Genomic DNA, 5,932 nt, shown 5'->3' on the forward strand with positions numbered 1-5,932 from the left:
TTGGCACATACAAATTTACTTAGAACGACACGAAAATGCCGCATATAGGTAGGTATGGTGGACTCATATGGCATAACTGGTTTAAGGATTTTGGATGCACAAGTAGTATTCCCACTTACTGCAAATGGAGGCTAGCAAATAGATTGAGAAGCAACCAACCAAGAAAAGAAAATTCTCATAAATGAGCATTAAGCATAATTAACGCCGAATAATGCACCACAAGTAGGATGTAATTTCATTGCATAACTATTGACTTTCGTGCTTGCATAGGGCATCACAAACCTTAACAGCAATATTCTTACTAAAGCATAATTATTCACCAACATGACTCACATATTACTATCATCATATCTCAAAACTATTACAAAGAATCAAGTTTATTTTGTCCAATGATCTTGATGAAATTTTTTATTATACCCCTCTTGAATATCTATCACTTTGGGACTAGTTTCATATATTTCCATTGCTTTTGACAAGCTCAAACAAATTTAAGTGAAGAACATGAGCATAAAAATTTTCATCTCTCAAAATAATATAAGTGAATCATGAGAGAATTTCTTAAAAAAATTACTAACTGTCAAATAAATCAAGTGAAGCATGAGAGTATTTCTTCAAAAAAAAAAAATTAAAGCACATCATGCTCAAAAAAATATAAGTGAAGCAGTAGAGCAATTCCATAGCTCAATTTTTTTAAGTGAAGCACATAATGCAATTCTAACAAATCATAGCATAATTTTGGCTCTCTCAAATAGGTGTGTCCAGCATGGATAATTGTGACAAACTAAAAAGCAAAAAAATAAAAGACTCATATAATACAAGAGGCAACAAGCAAAACTCATGATATGTGATACGTCCATTTTGCATCATGCTTTTATATCGATATTTATTGCATTATGGGCTATTATTACACATTATGTCACAGTACTTATGCCTATTCTCTCTTATTTTACAAGGTTTGCACGAAGGGGGAGAATGCCGGCAGCTGGAATTCTGGGCTGAAAAAGGAGCAAATATTAGAGACCTATTCTGCACAACTCCAAAAGTCCTGAAACTCCACGGAAGTCAGTTTTGGATTACATAAAAAATATTGGGTGAAGAAAGCACCGGAGCGGGGCCACCCACCATCCACGAGAGTGGGGGCGTGCCCCCTATCTCGTGGGCCCACCTGGCAGGCCTTCGGTGCCCATCTTTGGCTATATGGAGTCTTTCTCCCTAGAAAAATCATAAGCAAGCTTTCGGGAGAAACACCGCCGCCACGAGGCGGAACCTTGGCGGAACCAATCTAGGGCTCTGGCGGAGCTGTTCTACCAGGGAAACATCCCTCCGGGAGGGGGAAATCACCACCATTGTCATCACCATCGATCCTCTCATCGGGAGGGGGGCAATCTCCATCAACATCTTCACCAACACCATCTCATCTCAAACCCTAGTTCATCTCTTGTATCCATTCTTTGTCCCAAAACCTCAGATTGGTACCCGTGGGTTGCTAGTAGTGTTGATTACTCCTTGTAGTTGATGCTAGTTGGTTTACTTGGTGGAAGATCATATGTTCAGATCCTTTATGCATATTAATACCCCTATGATTATGAACATGAATATGATATGTGTGTAGTTACGTTTGTTCCTGAGGACATGGGAGAAGTCTTGCTATAAGTAGTCATGTGAATTTGGTATTCGTTCGATATTTTGATGAGATGTATGTTGTCTTTCCTCTAGTGGTGTCATGTGAACGTCGAATACATGACACTTCGCCATTGTTTGGGCCTAGGGGAAGGCATTGGGAATTAATAAGTAGATGATGGGTTGCTAGAGTGATAGAAGCTTAAACCCTAGGTTATGCGTTGCTTCGTAAGGGGCTGATTTGGATCCATATGTTTCATGCTATGTTAGGTTTACCTTAATACTTCTTTTGTAGTTGCGGATGATTGCAAGAGGGGTTAATCATAAGTGGGATGCTTGTCCAAGGAAGGGCAGTACCCAAGCACTGGTCCACCCACATATCAAACTATCAAAGTAACGAACGCGAATCATATGAGCGTGATGAAAACTAGCTTGACGATAATTCTCATGTGTCCTCGGGAGCGCTTTCCTTTATATACGAGTTTGTCTAGGCTTGTCCCTTGCTACAAAAAGGATTGGGACGTCTTGCTGAACCTTATTTACTTTTGTTACTTGTTACCCATTACAAATTACCTTATCACAAAACTATCTGTTACCGATAATTTCAGTGCTTGCAGAGAATACCTTATTGAAAACTGCTTGTCATTTCCTTCTGCTCCTCGTTGGGTTTGACACTCTTACTTATCGAAAGGACTATGATAGATACCCTATACTTCTGGGTCATCAAGGCTCTTTTCTGGCTCCGTTGCCGGGGAGTGAAGCGCCTTTGGTAAGTGGAATTTGCTAAGGAAAAAATTATATAGTGTGCTGAAATTTACTGTCACTTGTTACTATGGAAAGTAATCCTTTGAGGGGCTTGTTTGGGGTATCTTCACCCTGACCAGTAGAGCAAAGAGTTCCTCCTCACCCTACTGAATCTACTGAAAATGTTTACTTTGAAATTCCTTCGGGTATGATAGAGAAACTGCTAGCTAATCCTTTTATAGGAGATGGAACATTGCATCCCGATTTGTACTTAATCTATGTGGATGAAGTTTGTGGATTATTTAAGCTTGCAGGTATGCCTGAGGATGTTATCAAGAAGAAGGTCTTCCCTTTATCTTTGAAGGGAAAGGCATTGACATAGTTTAGGCTGGGTGATGATATTGGATCATGGAACTACAACCGATTGAAATTGGAATTTCATCAGAAGTTTTGTCCTATGCATCTAGTTCATCGTGATCATAATTATACATATATAATTTTTGGCCTCGTGAAGGAGAAAGCATCGCTCAAGCTTGGGGGAGGGTTAAGTCAATGTTATATTCATGCCCCAATCATGAGCTCTCAAGAGAAATTATTATTTAAAAATTATGCTCGGCTTTCTCTCAAATCGCTCCATGCTCGATACTTCTTGTACTGGATCTTTTATGATGAAGACTATTGAATTCAAATGGGATTTATTGGAAATAATTAAACGCAACTCTGAAGATTGGGAACTCGACGAAGGTAAGGAGTCAGGTATAACACCTAAGTTTGACTGTGTTAAATCTTCTATGGATACCAATGCTTTTCGTTTAATTTAGCACTAAATATGGACTTGACTCTGAGATAGTAGCTTCTTTCTGTGAATCATTTGCTACTCATGTTGATCTCCCTAAGGAGAACTGGCTTAAATATCATCCTCCCATTGAAGTAAAAGTAGTTGAACCTATTAAAGTTGAAGAAAAGACTATCACTTATAATGTTGATCCTATTGTTCCTACCGCTTATATTGAGAAACCACCTTTCCCTACTAGAATAAAGGATCATGCTAAAGCTTCAACTGTGGTTCGTAGGAGTAATACTAGAACACCTACACCCTCTGAGAAAACTAAAGTTGAACCTAGTATTGCTATGGTTAAAGATCTCTTGGTTGATAATATTGATGGGCATGTTATTTACTTCTGTGATAAAGCTGCTAGAATTGCTAGAGCCGATACTAAAAATAAACATAGACCTGTCGTAGGCATGCCTGTTATTTCTGTTAAAATAGGAGATCATTGCTATCATGGCTTATGCGATATGGGTGCTAGTGCAAGTGCAATACCTCATTCTTTATATGAAGAAATTATGCATGATATTGCACCTGCTGAGATAGAAGGCATTGATGTTACAATTAAGCTTGCCAATAGAGATACTATTTCACCGATTGGGATTGTTAGAGATGTTGAAGTCTTGTGTGGGAAAGTTAAATATCCTGCTGATTTTCTTGTTCTTGGTTCCCCACAAGATGACTTTTGTCCCATTATATTTGGTAGACCCTTCTTGAATACTGTTAATGCTAAGATAGACTGCAAAAAGGATATTGTTTCTGTTGGTTTAGGGGATATGTCTCATGATTTTAATTTTGCTAAATTTCGTAGACAACCCCATGATAAAGAATTGCCTAGTAAAGATGAAATTATTGGTCTTGCTTCTATTGCCGTGCCTCCTAATGATCCTTTAGAACAATATTTGCTAGACCATGAAAATGGTATGTTTATGAATGAAAGAAGAGAAATAGATGAAGTATTCTTTAAACAGGGACCTATTTTGAAACACAACTTGCCTGTTGAAATTCTAGGGGGTCCTCCTCCACCCAAGGGTGATCCCGTGTTTGAGGTTAAACCATTGCCTAATACTCTTAAATGTGCTTATCTTGATGAAAAGAAGATATATCCTGTTATTATTAGTGCTAACCTTTCAGAGCAGGAAGAAGAGAAAATATTGAAAACTCTAAAGAAGCACCGTGCTGCTATTGGATATACTCTTGATGATCTTAAGGGCATTAGTCCCACTCTATGCCAGCACAAAATAAAATTGGAGAAAGACGCTAAACCGTTGTTGATCACCAACGACGGTTAAATCCTAAGATGAAAGGAGTGGTAAGAAAAGAAATACTAAATCTTCTGGAGGCATGTATAATTTATCCTGTTGCTGATAGTCAGTGGGTAAGTCCTGTCCATTGTGTCCATAAGAAATGAGGTATTACTGTTGTTCCAAATGATAAAGATGAATTGATCCCACAAAGAATTGTTACAAGTTATAGAATGGTAATTGATTTCCGCAACTTAAATAAAGCTACTAAAAAGGATCATTACCCTCTACCTTTCATTGATCAAATGCTAGAAAGATTATCCAAACATACACATTTTTTCTTTCTAGATGGTTATTCTGGTTTCTCTCAAATACCTGTGTCAAAAGAGGATCAAGAAAAGACCACCTTTACTTGTCCTTTCGGTACCTTTTCTTATAGACATATGCCTTTTGGTTTATGTAATGCACCTACTACCTTTCAACGATGTATGACTGCAATATTCTCTGACTTTTGTGAAAATATTGTCGAGGTATTCATGGATGATTTTTCTGTATATGGAACTTCTCTTGATGATTGCTTAAGCAACCTTGATCGAGTTTTGCAGAGATGTGAAGAAACTAATCTTGTCTTGAATTGGGAGAAGTGCCACTTTATGGTTAATGAAGGTATTGTCTTGGGCCATAAAACTTTTTAAAGAGGTATTGAAGTTGATAAAGCTAAAGTTGATGCTATTGAAAAGATGTCGTGTCCTAAAGACATTAAAGGCATAAGAAGTTTCCTTGGTCATGCCAGTTTTTATAGGAGGTTCATTAAAGACTTCTAAAAAATTTCCAGGCCTCTGACTAATCTCTTACAAAAAGATGCGGAGCATCCCAAGGTCATCCCCATGGACCTACCATCGTCTCACCAAGTGCCTAGCGGACCCATGACACGAGAACGTGCAAGAGCTCTCGAAACCGAGGTGACATCTCTCCTCTCACATTTCCACTTCGATGCACATGAGACATGGCTACTATCTCAAACAGAGACATTGTGCATACTAAGGTATCAAGGAGTTGGCCATGAAGAAGCCAAGGAGCAAGGAGAATCGGAAGAGGAAGCTGGACGTGAAGACAGAGAAGAAGAGGAGCTACGGAAGAAGTCCCAGCCACCGGACGACCGGTCGGGACAGGACGTCCGGAGCCTGAAGCTCCATACGAACCTCAGCGAGTGGACGTCCGGCCCGGACCGGACGACCGGTGCCCCTGCACCCGAGCCAAGCGAGCGGACATCCGACGCCACCGAACGTCCGGCGACCGGACGTCCGACGACCGGACGTCCGACCACGGCCGGAAATCTGCTACACCAGCATCCGAGCCAGAACGAGCGGACGACCGACGCTTACCAGTCGTATGGCCGGCCATGAGCCACCGGACGACCGGTCCCCAGCGGACGTTCGGTACCTGTCTGTGCACAGGATTCGGGCCCGAGGCCCATGTACCCCCTCACTCCATC

The sequence above is a fragment of the Triticum urartu genome, chromosome 1A, assembly GCF_056163025.1.
Source record: "Triticum urartu cultivar PI428250 chromosome 1A, HENAU_Tu73, whole genome shotgun sequence".
NCBI lineage: Eukaryota > Viridiplantae > Streptophyta > Magnoliopsida > Poales > Poaceae > Triticum > Triticum urartu.